Source organism: Megalopta genalis, chromosome 6 (genome assembly GCF_051020955.1).
Source record: "Megalopta genalis isolate 19385.01 chromosome 6, iyMegGena1_principal, whole genome shotgun sequence".
In the NCBI taxonomy this organism is placed as follows: domain Eukaryota; kingdom Metazoa; phylum Arthropoda; class Insecta; order Hymenoptera; family Halictidae; genus Megalopta; species Megalopta genalis.
This window is the reverse complement of record NC_135018.1, coordinates 24,389,176-24,403,846: the sequence shown is the minus strand read 5'-3', so window position 1 is coordinate 24,403,846 and position 14,671 is coordinate 24,389,176. Positions and strand designations below refer to the sequence as shown.

Sequence of the window (14,671 nt, the reverse complement as noted above, 5' to 3'; positions counted from 1 at the left end):
AGTGTGCGAAGAGGAAGGACGAAGGAGAGAAGAGCTCCGAAACGAAGAGCAAAGAGGTAGGAGTAGTAGTAGTAGGAGGTGGTGGAAAGGGATGAGGTGGAGAAGGAAGAAAGCTGGAGGGGTGAGAGGCTCGCGAGCGAGTGAACCGAATGAACGCGAGCGCGATATGATGAAGAAAGGACGAAAAGAAGACGGAAACGGATACAGTGTGGAGGCGATAAAGAGAGCAGAGAGCTCTGCTGGTTGGGAGGGTGGAGTTTTGCGGGAAGGAAGTATCAGGGGAGGTAGCCGAGCGGCGAGGAGGGGAGAGAGCACTGCACAGTTACATAGTTTCCGATACATGTGCACGCACGCGCTCAAACGGGCACCTACATCGGCCTGTTACACATCGGACTCACGAGCCGTATTGAATATTAAACCAATAAACAGGAGAGGAGGAGCGGTTACAGATGGTCGAGGACACTTGGCAACGCCGCCAATAGACGGAGCCAGAGCCAGAGCCAGTTCAAGCCTCGTTCACAGTGGCGCACCGCGCGAAGGGGAAGGAAGCTGTGTCGACAGCGCCGCTACGCTCTCCGAGCACGCCAGATGAGGAGTGGTTTAAGACAGAGAGGGTAAAGGATTGCTGGGAGAAGAGCGAGGGTGCCCACGACCTGGAGGGGTGCAAGAACTGGAAGCGGATAAACGAAGGGGCCAACACAAGTGCCGAGAGTACTACGTGCGTCTCAGCTTGTATGTACTTGCCGGTCCGCGTTGCGGACGGGTCGCAGAATCTCGCGAAAGACGAGAGAGATGATGTGTTTTTTCTTTTCCGTTTCCCGATTTTTTCCAAGTTCTATGCCGCATCGCATCTCGTTTTTCTTTTTCGTTCGTAGGATGATGAAGCGACATATGGAGGCTGAGTCAGTTTTCAGCTACCTGGAAGACAGGGGAGGGGGAAAGAACGCCGGAAGCGCCACCATGGCGTCGGCTGGGATTTGAAAAGATATAGGGGTAATGATTTGAAAATTGTTAGGGAAGCTCTTGGCATGCAGAAAAGTCAGAATCAAAAAACATATCTAGTACTTTGACCGGCTGTAGGATAGTATATGTTCCTATTGGAAATGTAGCGTTCATAGATTTATCTGTAGATACGAGGATACTCAGGCATCCATTCCTGATAACTCTACAGTGATCAAGATTTCATTTAACTGACACAAACTTCGATGATTTACTTTATTCAATCAGTCACTTTAGTCACTTTGAATTTTTCAGTAACCAGTGTGAGTCGGTATTCGATCGTAATATGTATAACGATGAAGAATGCAGTATGCAGACTTCCCCTCGTTCAAAGACCGAGACATAACGTGCTGCGACCTAACGGCGAATACCCGAAGTTTCGGGTTGCGTACAATGTCTGGCGCGAGAGAACGCGTTTCGAAAGGCCGGAAGGACGCGCGCGTTCAACCCTGCCATAATCTTTACGGCAACTTATCGCAAAGAGCAGTCGTTAAAGTGCGTTCTCCCGGTCTCGAACAAATAATTTCCCTGTAATTAACCGCTACAGCGAGTGTACACCTCGAGCCGGAGAGAGTACCCGCGTATTTACATCCGACTAGCATCGCGCTTGAAATAGTGAACAGACATAATGCATTCGTCTAATTGAATAACAATAATTCACGTAACCGTTCAGCTGAACGTATCTATTTTTAAGCGATCGCAAGAAAATAATGGTAAAAGAAATCAGAGCACCCACCAGGATCGTACAAGGATCGTTATTTCGATGACGAAAAACGGTTTCTCGGACAAAGGATATCCCCTAAAACCCCTCGCCCTTCTCGACTAGCTACTCTCGATGTCGTGTGTACTCGGGAACGTTGCCGGCTAGCTGTATAACCTATGATCCCCACTACAGGACCTGTGTATACACACGTATCCTTGCGTATGCACGCGAGCAACGGCGGCAGCGGCAGGTAACCGCCTTAAGGAGTTTGTTTAATTCCTTGTCCTTGCAAGCCACCCTGTATTGCACACAAGCAAGCCCAGCGAGCGGAGCCGAGTCGAGAGAGGAGAGCCACCAAGAACTGTCGCTCGGGAGTTGAAATAGTGGGGACGCGGACAGAGAGAAGGACGGGCGACGTTTCGAGTGAAGCAGACGACAGGAAAAAGAGAGCGTCTCTCTGTGGAAAAGAGGCGGCAAAGAAATCGAGCGAACAATGAACAAGGACAGTAGGACAAGAGGGCGAAAAGTAGACACCGGGAGTGGGAACGACAGGCAAGAAACGAGAAAGAACGAGAAACAGAAGAGAGGAGCAGTCGCGACGGAGGGGATGCGTTCGCGCGCTCATCGGCCGTCGTGGTGGGGACGAGTCGAGTATAAGGGTGAGAGAGGCAGGCCGCCGATGGAAGGGAGCGGCGGAGGTAAGAAGTGGTGGGTGACGCGGCTCGCGCGCACAGAACCAGAGAGGAGAAGAGGTTAAAGAGGGGAATCAGGCGCGACGTCGACGAGAAGGTCACGCACCGTAGTCGCCACACTATTTAAATAATGTATTATTTCTATCTGGTCGGCTATGTGTACTTGCGCAGCGGAGCCCGGAGAAAGGGAGAAAGAGAGATAGGGCGGTGCGAAGAAACGAAGCGTGGGACGAACGCCGGCGAGGTAGGTGGTTAGGGGCAGGGTGAGAGGATGCGTCTCCGAGAGATCCACAGACTTGAATTCCATTGCCCTTCCTCGCGCGGGTCACGCCGCTCCGGGGGAAAGTGTGAGATGAAATGAGCAGAAACAAGCAGGAAAGACGGCGCGACGTTTACGAAACAACAATAAGACACCGAAAGTCCTGTTATTGGGCAAATTGCGTTAAAGGATCCCGATTCTCAACTCCACAGCACGATGAAATTTCTGCAGAATTATTTTATGGAATTCTCATCAGACGATTTAATGCGCATCGTTAAAATAATATCTCAATTTCGGAGGGTTGTTTATTTGAAATCGGACGCATATCGGACGATCGAGGAGGGGTTATTATATTTAATAACCGATTCCGGTTTCAGTTCTCGATGAAACGTTCTGATTGTCGAAACGCTCGCATTGATGACTTTATTTGCGCACTTCGAGACCTCGTTGCATATGTTCGTCATTAGCTCATCAGCGTCGGTCGTGAGTCAGTCCAACGATACCCAACGAAGGGATTCTTTCTCCGTGATTCCGTGCCTCCCCTTCCCCTCCCCCGCCCCACCATCACACCCTCCTCACAGCTCCTCGTTCAACTTAGAAATCACTGTTGGAGCGTGCATGCGGAATACACGATTTGCGAACGCGCACGCGTCCCTATGCGTGTGCGCGCGCGACCGACCGACCGACCGAGCGAGCGAGCAAGCAAGCAAGTAAGCATGCATGCGCACCGCTTCTCTTCTAACATAAATGACCGTTGCTGGCCTGTTACTACCAGCAGTTTGTTGGCCAGAGGCTAGCGACGCTGCGCCGCGAAAGACTTTGTTCTGACAAGCGAGGACTGCGCCATGGTGAACGTTTTCATCCGCGCAGATGTATGCATATCCGTGCACCGGTCCGACCTCTGTGTGTGGTAGAAAATGCATGCTTCCATGTAGGAACTACCGACTAACTGATGCAAGGATAGGTTAGGATCACGATAGCCTAACGAGCCACCCGAAGAAGAGTTCGCAGGTATATACAGCTACCGTAGAAATAATGTTGCGCGTTGTGTAATTGCCGCGTAATTTTCTAGACAAGACAAGGTAATCCTTTGGCCAATGACACCGACTGGCTGGTTTCCTTAAGCGGATGGTTATCTACGAAACTGATTTCGAAGAGGATTGTTGAATGATCAAACATAGTTCAAACTTTAGTTCAGTCTAATTCGAATTAAATTAACTTGTGTATACCAAATTTTGTCATGCACATGTTCGTCATAATAGTCGTTTACCGTGCCGCAAATTATTCCACGCTGTAGGAATTTGAATACTCAGAGTGCGACCGACAGTTATTGTGATTGTTGATGGTTTCAAGGCTTTCCTTTTAAAGTATAAATTATAATTAGAATGAATCTGGTGTCATCTTTTGACTATATTTTCTAAAATAGAATATAAAATTATTGAATTCTAACTGAATTCTAATTATAGGCGCTAATGGTCAATTTTAGTAGTTCAGTTCAAACATGTTGGCGACCTAATGGCGACGTAAATCGCCGAATAATAATTATATTTAAAGCGAGGGTGCATTTTAGTCCGACCGGCTTGTAAACATCGAGTGGGACAGTAGGGTCGACAGCATACGAAACTTTTCAGCAGTTCCGAGCCAAAGTTCACCTAAATACTCTGACGACACGCTGCGTCCCGTTCCGGGTTACGATCAATCCATCTCGACAAGGTCATGATTGGTCGTCACGAGCGTTGTTGTATCGTGGACGGTTCGCACGAACGACAGTCGCGATAGGAGAGAAAGTCAACGCTCTAAATGTCCGAGAGTGAAAGATCGGCCGTGAGAGTCGCGCGCGCTCCGTTCGCCAGAGAGGCTCCCCGGCTCTCGCGAGGCAAACGTTCGTAACAAAGTAGAAGCCAGCGGTTTACGGTCCACTGTTCTTTTTTCCGTCGTTTATTGGCCCCGTTTCAATTAAACCGTTCAGCACTCTCGGCGCGCGTCTTACTTAGACTCGACCGCACGGACCTAAACCGCGCGGTCTATAATCTCGCCGATCTACGGCCAATACGGTTCCGCCTGTTTTCAATTACCCTACGTGCTCTGGCCCCGAAGTAAAACGGCGCGTGCACGCATTCTCTAAAAACTTTCACGAGACGATCTCGCTGCTCTGGCCGGGCATCTTGCGAATCCGATTTTGCTTCCTCGATCATCGCTTCCCGATCGTCTCGGATCAAGACATCGCCGGCCCGATTGTCTCAACTTTATCTAGATAACTGATCTCACCATCTGTAAGCAGCGTTGTTAACATTGATTGCGAAGGGTGATCAATACCCAGTAGCGGCGTGCGGCTATCACTCGTGCCATAAGGGTTCTAGCCTCTCCCCCTTCCCTCCTGACTGTTTCTCCCCTTTGCTTCACCCCCGTAGAACCGAAAGGACGAGGATAGAGGCACGAGCGAGAACGATAGAGACAAAGAACCGACGCGGATAGGGGGAAGCAAGAAAGAGACAGGGGTAGATAGCACGGAAGAAAAGAGCGAAACGCACAGACGGCTGCCGTGAAAGGGGGAAGAGGAAGAGAAAGAGAGAGTAGCGCACGCCACACAACGCTACGCCACGCCACGCCACGCCACGCCATGCCATGCCATGCCATACCGCGCCACGCGACACGTGAGCCACCGCTAACAGTGGACAATGAAATTATTTCGGCGTGTATCGCATGGTATTGATCCGTTCTCTCTTCGTCGCTCCCTCTTCGCAGCTATCCCTCTTTCTTCGTTGGAACCAAGCCTCCGACTAAGCGAGCAAAACGGCTCGCATCGCGTCTTACCGGCGTGGCGGCAATGTGAACCCTCGAAGAACCGTCGCGTCGTCGCTTTTTACTCGCCCACTTTGCTCCACCTATGTGACCGAAACGCCGCGCCGACCCGCCGACGACGTTTCTCAAGTGTTTCTCGCTTCGGCCACAGTTCGATCAGACTGTATAGTTGACCGAACCGTGCCACCGGACCGCGCTGCACCTACGCCGGCCCATTGCAAGCTTGAATTACTGGCCAGCCTGTTTCATTGGCTTCGGCGGCAGCCGTGGCATTCTTTCCGGGCATTCGAAATGGAACCCTGTGCGCACCAAACGCCACGCTCGGCGCAGGAACGTGCGCGCAGCTCGGGGCACCCTGCACGATCCTTCAGGAGCAGATTTGAACAATTTTATTTCGAATAACGACTTTAAGGATGTCTTGTCTGTTCGACAAGATTCTGTAATTCTTCTTATAACGTTTATATAGAGGTTTTTAGGTCTTCCTTGAATTTTTTTACAAGAAAATAAACAATTGTTTTGCATTTGTTCTTTACATATAATTTTACTAGTATTTTAGGTACAACGTATATTTTTTTAAGAGAAAATATTTAAAATTCTCTGTGTTACATCTTTTCTTTTAAAGTGTTTTTCTAGCTGACATGGTTCCAACTGTTCGGAAAAAAAACAAGGTGGTTTTCAAAAATACATGTGTAGTTGGTCCGTATTACAATAAAAGAATGGGAAAATAACAAGATTTATTGATCATTATGGTAGACAAGATAGCGGGAAGTCTACTGAAAAATGTGTACAAATTGGATAACTAAATCTTGAGATATTGTGTCAGCCATATTAGAAAATATGGTTTTGAGATAAACGCGTTTGAAGTTTCTCTTGCTAGTGATATAAATTGTATGTATATTGTATACGTATTTCAAACATCTCTAACTTCATTATTCTTTTTTGGATTTGAAAAAATCATTTTGTAGACATGTTCTTAAATGCATATACTCTAATAAAATGCAATAAAAACTACATTTTGTCAAACTTCTAGATCAGAATATTCTCTTAAAGTCAATTGTTATTTCGAAGATGAATGATTAATATACAGTTGTGTATACATATTTGCCTTACCTTGTACGTGTATATTATTCGTTCAGAACACATAATTAAACAGAAATGTTACAAACATAAAGTTAATCTAATATTTGACACAAGTCACTTGACTCTTTTAGACTAAACAAACCACTTAGAGATCATCTATCTATTTATATAGATAGTTGTTTACATATGAGAGATGTTCAGAAATACTATGTACAATATGCATGGGCTTTTCTCATAAAATTGATAAGAATCTTCTTTGGATCACGTTACTCGCACAGTTCTAGTTTAACAAATGTAAATATAACATGTATAAAGGAAAACCAAATATATTATTTATTAAAGAACACATTCTAGGGTACTTGCAGTGGTCAATCATTTTTTAGTAAATAGGATCATTCGTTAAAAAGCTATTAAACGTGAAATTGTCATTTTGGATCAATTTAATTCAGTATATGAGAATGAAATAATACAGCTATCGACAGAGAACACAGCTGCATAGAAATACGAATAAGAAAATCCTAAAATAAAAGTACATTTAAAACAATGATATAATAATTCTTAAATAAATAGAAACAGATTTTTTCAAAGAAATACGACTTATATTGCAATATATTTGCTGTTTAACAGAAGAGAAATATCTTTTTCAAATTATATATTCGTGAACTTCGAAAGTTCACGTCTTTCGAGAAATTCAGGGTGTGCTATTGTCAAGAGTAGATAAATTAATCACTCAAGGTCTTTCGCCCCTATATGAATCACATCAGGCGTAGATAGTGGGCTGAACGCTATAGTGGGGAAAGCCACTCAATAACATTGATCAGTTCATTTCGTTCCAATTCGACTACATGTTTGCTGTTTTAAAAGAACCTATGGACCTTCCAAATGTAAATGTATCTCGCTTCGATAGATCGCAGTATAAAGAAAAATATACGATCGTAATTATGGTCGGTTTTTCGAAAGAAGAAACCTGAGATCCACTGAATAGGTCCAGTTACACTTTAGATGTTTTCTTTCGATAGACAGGATATAAATTCTTTAAAAGATTAAATTTAATTTTGGAGATTTGTAAACTTTGCTACTTTCGAGAATATTCTACAATTGTATTCTAGTTGTAAAGAATTTTGAAAAAGTTTTGTTATTGGAAACAAGATCTACAAGCATCCCTCATGGGATAAAAGTATTTGTCGTGCGTGCTAAACGCTGCGCAAAATCGAACTTTGCTGCGGATACGCATTCACGTATTCCTCACTACAAACCCAGAATCATATGTTATACCATTTACGGTACATATATGTACATTGTCAGACATATTTTCCAATCGAACACAAAAAATTCATTGGAACTATCTTGCCAGATAAATAATCCGAAAGCAAAGTGGAATATTTGCAAATCTCTATTTAAAAATCTCTTTCACTCCATTTCCAAGCTTATTTATAAATAAAATGTTCATGTTCATTGTTATTAACTAAACTAAATAATTTGTTATGATCTACTTTCTTTTAATAAGAATTTATTCTCCTAGAAAACACATGTATGTACAATATCGCAGCTATAGCAAGCACGTTCGCTTCAAACTGTTATCTTTTGCATTATTATGTTGTGCATTTTCAAAGATACGTACTTGAATGACAAATAGTTAGCACAGGCGAATTCGAAAGCGATTAGCAAATAAAAAATGTCATTACCAGGCTTGATCTATGCACCGGTGTCGGCGAACTTCATCAGAAGCTTGTATTTGAACGAGTCACAAATGTGGAATAAAGGAAACTTCATTTATGACGAACGTGTCGTCCTTGTGTTCATCAATCACTCGCTTACACGCCGTGCGACACTTACGAATTCCATGGTTGCATTTATTTTCTCAGGAATTCGATTTCTTCTTCGTCACTAACGGATAAATGTGTCGATACGTGTTGTAGATATAATAACCGGGAATGAAATAGAACAATAATTTGTCAAAGCATCTAAAAGAAAATTAGTATATCTGACTTAATAATTTCAACGACATGAAGCATTTTTATTAAAAAAAAAATACTTTTATATCTGTAGGTATTAATACCATTTGAATGCACTAATGATTTAGTCTAAGGTTTAATAAAAGCAAGATAGGCTGAACCAAAAAACTATTTCCGTAAAAAGATTAAATCTAATGATTCTAATAATAATTGTAATCAAGTCTTATTTGGCAAAATATTATGTCAGTTAAAAATTGATTGTCTCATATGTAACAACATAATAGTTCGGTAAAAAAAAAATGGTACATTTGAAGTTACGACATTGCTATTAGTGCAACAACTTAGTACGGCGCGCAGATATTAGTACAATCAAGCAGAGCCTTGTCTCCGCCAGTGTTCATAATTTGTCGCGCACAAATTGTGTCGCGAGAAAGGACGATTTAAAATGTATGAGCCTTGGCGACTGAGGGCCTCAGGATCCGTGACGCTTATATGTATGTACGAGCTTCGTGGCTCGATAGTTACGATTTCACCGAACAAGCAAGTTCGGGCTGCAATTGCAAAATACGGAATTGAACATCCGAATTTCATATAAATCTAATCAGGCCTATTTCTCAAGCCTATCATATAAAAAGATGGACCAGTGTAGTTTCATTTTATTTTTCATCTACGAGATCAATCAGCAAAGAAAAACTCGAATTTTTTATACCGTAGGCATGATATGAAAATACGTCGGATCGCTTTGAGCAGATGATAAGACAATTGCAAACTGAATATATCCTTTCACAACTTTTATCTTTCGTAATCTTCATGCATTGATAACAGAATGGCAAATCAATAATTATAAACAAAAACTATCTTCAAGAGTATTCCATAATTATAGAGACCGAAAATTGCATTGGATTTTGTAGAGTTTTCCAAAGTTTAGCTACTCAAAAAAGTTCGATAAAGCTGACAACGAGCTGACACTTATTCGATTTCTTATTTTATTAAGCAAAACTTAATTCTGTTCAAGGACTCGGCACACCGAAAATCGTCCCAGCAGAATACATGATCTCGAACCATAGCAGCCACCTGCTACATCGTCGGCAAATGGTACGCCTACTGAGCGTCATCCATGTTTCCAATTTAATTCGCATCGTCTGACGCAAAACGAAGACGAGGACGGGTCCCTTTGGGGATCGCGGGCCACGTTGCTTGTTACGCTGAGGCAGCTCGGCTCGCTTCTGCTCGGAACGAAGCGATGCGGCGAAATCTTTCGCAAATCACAGTGGGAGCATCTCGTGACCGATGCACGCGAACACGATCGGCGGCCGCGCGAAACGGTGAAATCGGCGTTCAAATTATGAATGGTCGCCGGCATAGGTTTTCGGCCGAGTGTATTACGGCAGGTGGTATGCTCGCTCGACAGGATCAGAACTTGGCGGTGTAGGACTCGACCGATTATCGAGAACGCGGCCGGCCACGCCACTGAAAACGAGCAAGACCAAAACGGAGCGGTGTTCTCTGGCGGACGAGAGCTGCTCGTGGGCCGCCGTAAGACACGCCATTCGGCAAAAGGTTGCGCGTGCGAGTGAAACCCCGTGTCAGACGGAAAGAGAATCACCGGTGAAAAGAGAGAGAAAGAGAGAGAGAGAGAGCGAGTGAGGGACAGGAGGGTATCGAGAAAGGGAGGGAGGAACGCGCGCGGAGGACAAGGAACAGAGGCGTGGAGAGAGAAAAAGAAAAGAAACCGGCCGGTTGAAAGAAAAGGCAAACAAGCCAGGATAAAGCCCGTTGAACGGTGATGAGTTTCGTGGAAAGAGCCGACAACCGAGGAGTAAGAGAGAGTAAGGGAGAAAGAGAGAGAGCGAGAAAGAGAGCACAAGGGAGAAGGGCAAGCTTAATCCCAAGCCGAAGACCTTACCGTGGAGGAATCTCTCTCTTTGCCTGCTTTTGGACCTACAGCCTTCTCAGGCATTTCTCGGGAATCCCCGAGAATTCGACAGTCGCGTCGGCTCTCTTTCGTTTTTGAATCGACCGAAGCGGCAGGTCTGCTCGATACGGTGGTTCCATTCGAGTTAGACTAACACTGAAACATTGTTCTTACGCTAGACGTTTTGTAATCGAACTGACGCTGTGAAGAATACACGCTCTCGGCAAATGGTGGTTAATTAGGGACGCAACCGGGAGGGGGGGGGGGGGGAGAAAGAGAAAGAGACTTGGAAAGCAATGACTGTACGCGGGAAGGTACGTTGACATGAGCGGTATTATCGTTAAACAGTTGCGAAAAAAATCTCGTCAAGAAAGTATTGCCACGAGAAGCCTCTCCAGCTCTTCCGCTCCCTGGCCCAACGTTTAATACCGGCTTGCACGCGTACATACGTGCTTGTACGCGCCTCGGCCTTATCGTCAACGTCGTTTGAGATAATGCCGCGAGCTATCGCAGCAGAAGCAATGGACGGAACAAAGACTGTTCGTTTCATGCATCGGACGAAACGCGCTTAGAACCCGTTTGTGGGCAGCAACGTTAACGCCGTCGATACTCTTATCAATATGCTTATTTAACTTTCTGGATTTCTTCTGAATAAAACAGTAAATTCACTCTGGAATATACTCCTGAACGTATTTACAGGTTTTCAGAACATCGTTTAGATAAATATTACATGTCGTATGCGGAGAATTTACTACATACGTATGTATAGGTCTGAACGCAGTTACCACTAGCGCCACCTCTGTCGTCGTAGAATTAAAATTTCACGATCCCGCGAGTTCCGCGAAAATATCCAAACATATCAAATGAAGCCGTTGTCATCGAAAGAAAGGAACGACTTCTTTCTAGTCGGACAATGCTCGTTTAATGCATGCATTTCGTATTTCAATTAGTCGAGTCCAATTTCGGCGCGGAGAACGGAACGAACTGTGTACATACGTCGAACGGTTCCGAGGTGTTCCCGATCGAGTAGTCAGCGCCCCCGCTAGAAAAACCGTACGGCACACGCTCGACTGTTCGAAATCACGCGAGAAAGTCGGTGTGTGTATCGCGTGGTGAGAAGCGCGACGGAAGGCACGACCGCGACGACACGATGAACGACGAGACCTCCGTTCTTCCTCTGGACAAATATGTAATACGATATGTGTACGTGTGTACACGCGCGCGCGCACACAAGCTGGGCAGCCGAGTGGCCGCAAGTACAAAGGGGCCACGGCAATATAGTTTTAAAACGGAATCGAGCGAGCGAGCGAGCGAGGCGGCGAGCGCAGGAAGGGCAGAGAGGCAGCAAAAGCGAGTCCCGACGAGTAACAGTGGGCGACCCTGCTGCCGGCTGCCGACAGCATTCCTACAACACAACGCGGTCCCGCGAACCCACACATCGTGTACAATACACGCCAACTACTGATGGCCATTCAATTCCCTCTGTTTCTCGCGAATTTTCGAGCAATTTATCGAGGTTAGAATCGTCGCCGTTTGTAATGCCAGAGGGCGGTAATCTTGAAGAAGTGCCGCAAAACTACCACTAGTTTTTCAGATTAGGACAATGCGCAATAGTTTTTCATGTTAATGTTAAATCACGTAGTATATGCTCGTGCCCTTACTCCGTCCCAGTGAGTCTCTCAACTTGTCCAGGGTTTAATAATCACAATTGAAGAACTCGGAAAACTATCAGTATAAGTCCTTGAGTATGAAAACTCAGATAATTTTGCTTCACGAACTAATAATAATTGAACTTGCAATTATCAGTTTAAATAATAATTATACAATCTTTAAAATGATCACCTGGAATGAAATAATTTAGCGTTGATCAATTGGCGTTAGAGTCTTCACGCAATTGTTATTCTTGCTACAATGATTCATTGAAGCACTCTATACAGGAAGTGTATAATGTTGTACAAACGATTTAGACGTCAGTCGATGCGGACGACTTGGATAAGAATGTCTTTTGTGTCAGGCATTTTACGTATTTGGACCTATACGATGACGTCCGATATTATGGACACTTTGTTTACGCTGGCCCATCTCGAGATCCGTAGGTCTAAAGCCGTTTCGGTTCTGGTATACAGTATGCTATTTTCGACATCTTGTTCCTCTGTAGAATATAGGTGTGGAATTGGGAAACGTTCAACAATTTTGGCAGAATTAATGAGAAACTGGTTTTGCGAAAGGTCTCGGAGGCCTTGAAACAGTGGATTTTTTCGAAAGAATAGAAACTGAAGGAAATCGTATACATGTCGAAACGTGTGTACATATCTGTGTACACAGATTACATTACTTCGAATGGTGCAATCTCTGCTATGTAGGAGTTGTTCAAAATTCTAAAATTCTCAAGACTCTATGCATTTACTTCAAATAGTATTTGGAATGATCCTAAAATATTGTATTCAGAGCGTCTTGAGCCCATCGCTATACGAACAGTGTTGGATCGAGAATCTCCATCGCCCTTGGTGGCCACCCGCGATCGCTATAAATGAGTCATCCAACTGTATCGAATTTTATTAACCGATTTCTGCTACTTCCCGCGCCTCGTTCTCGACTAGTTTATCGACCATTCAATATCGCCGAGTATCAATTGATACGATGGAATCCAGCCACTGCATCTAACCTAGAACACTGAGCGTTTAACAAACTTTCGAGGATGCGCGACATCGATTGTCCAGTCCAAGTTCCGGTTCAAAATCCAGGTGAAAGTACAGAGGATCCAGCACAGACCATTTCACGCGCAAGAAAGTACGGAGAATTGCGATCATTAGAAATTACCTTCCGAGGCATAGCCGTTGGCGGGTATGTTGCGTGATTGATCCGCTCCTGACGCATGCGCGATTGCAGACTAGGCGTCTGTACCTGTGTACGAAACATTTTTAAATCGATCGTTATAGAAACGATCGTGCACGATATTTATTTCTCAATACATAATCTTACCTACTGTGTTACAATTACATGAATTAAGTTTCTTAATGGAAGGCTGTTTATAAAATGTTGAAAATGTTGAGAAACCTTATTCTAAACTAACACGTTTTCACATGTTAAGTGCAAATATGGTATATACACACTTTATATTACACTGCGAATACAAAGATCGTTGAAACGTTTGTACCGACGTTTACATATTATAAACAGGGAGTTGATGAACGTTACCTGACGGTACGGTATTCGATTCGTCTAAATAATTTACATTAAAAAGAATCGAATCGAGTCGGATTGAATGAACACACGGGAGAGTCTTGCGCAAAAGTTCGCCAATCGGTGTCGTAATTCACAGACAAATTCAAACAATCGCCCCTGATAAGATCGAGTTGGCAGCGCGTTCAAGTCGGTCCTGCTGCAAGCGTAACGCGACGTAACACGATGCAACGCGTCGCAAGATTTCGGAGTCGATCGTCCGTCACCGGCGGCACTCGGCTTGCGTCGGCGCGGTTCGGAGAGTCTCGGGCTCAGGCTCGGGCTCGGACTACGTGCAGTTGCGTATCGTTCTCTCGTTGGCTGCTCACCGGTAGCACAAACACACAATACACAGGTTCAGGCGGAGCGGCTCTCTCTCGAGGAGACTGCAAGAGAGGATGCAGCGACCCCGAATAATAGACCGCTTTCGAATGACGCGGAAGACCGATGATCGACCGGGGGTTAAAGCAGATCGCGGTTGCCACGGCAACTCCCGTCCTCGATGGACCATTTCCGGTTTCGACGCCCCTTGTCGTGGCCCGTGCCACACGAGGCCTCCGTGGCCGCCTCTCACCACACCGACTTCCCTCGACAGACAGCCTCGACAGCTTCGAACGCACTCGAGACCTAGGTCGTGGAAGGACGATCGGTTGAACGCGAGCTACGTGAAAGGATATCCAGGAAAACTAAACGGGGAGAAACTCCGCCGAGCGATGAGCCCTGCCCCTCCGTTACCTTGACTCTCTTCCTCGTTGCTCGACTGCCAACACCTTGTTTCTGAATAATTGTACGCCATCCACGCACTATCGCTCGCTTGCTCCAATAGCGGTGTAACTGGAAGATCATGATCTTAAGAGAACGAGTTTGAAAGTTCGGAATTGAAGGGTCTGTAGCAATAAGGGAAACAAAACTTTTTACACATCTTTCGTTACATACACGACGTCGTTTAAAAGACGTGATCTTTTAACCGGTGTTCAAAGAAGTTAGCTCCATGAAACGAATATGGCGCGACGTTCGTATCATTCATATAAATACATTATTTTT

General features: G+C 44.8%; 2 long non-coding RNA genes across 6 annotated transcripts; one reads left to right on the top strand and one right to left on the bottom strand.

Moving 5' to 3' along the window:
• Nucleotides 1-360: 360 nt before the first annotated feature.
• Nucleotides 361-11,081, top strand: LOC117222260 (uncharacterized). 3 transcript variants are annotated; one of them, XR_004490645.2, is made up of 3 exons: nt 378-732; nt 876-3,664; nt 9,506-11,081. It is a non-coding gene; the product is annotated as an uncharacterized LOC117222260 (long non-coding RNA). The 3 variants fall into 3 exon arrangements; XR_013033617.1 differs by lacking the exon at nt 9,506-11,081 and adding an exon at nt 3,726-8,314; XR_004490644.2 differs by lacking the exon at nt 9,506-11,081 and having other exon boundaries at nt 361-732; nt 876-8,314.
• LOC117222235 (uncharacterized) lies at nt 8,029-13,948 on the bottom strand. 3 transcript variants are annotated; one of them, XR_013033618.1, is made up of 4 exons: nt 13,388-13,948; nt 12,882-13,309; nt 12,248-12,557; nt 8,029-8,499 (listed from the first exon to the last, which is right to left on the bottom strand). It is a non-coding gene; the product is annotated as an uncharacterized LOC117222235 (long non-coding RNA). The 3 variants fall into 3 exon arrangements; XR_013033619.1 differs by having other exon boundaries at nt 12,248-13,070; nt 13,226-13,309; XR_004490634.2 differs by having other exon boundaries at nt 12,248-13,309.
• Between the last annotated feature and the right edge of the window lie 723 nt (nt 13,949-14,671).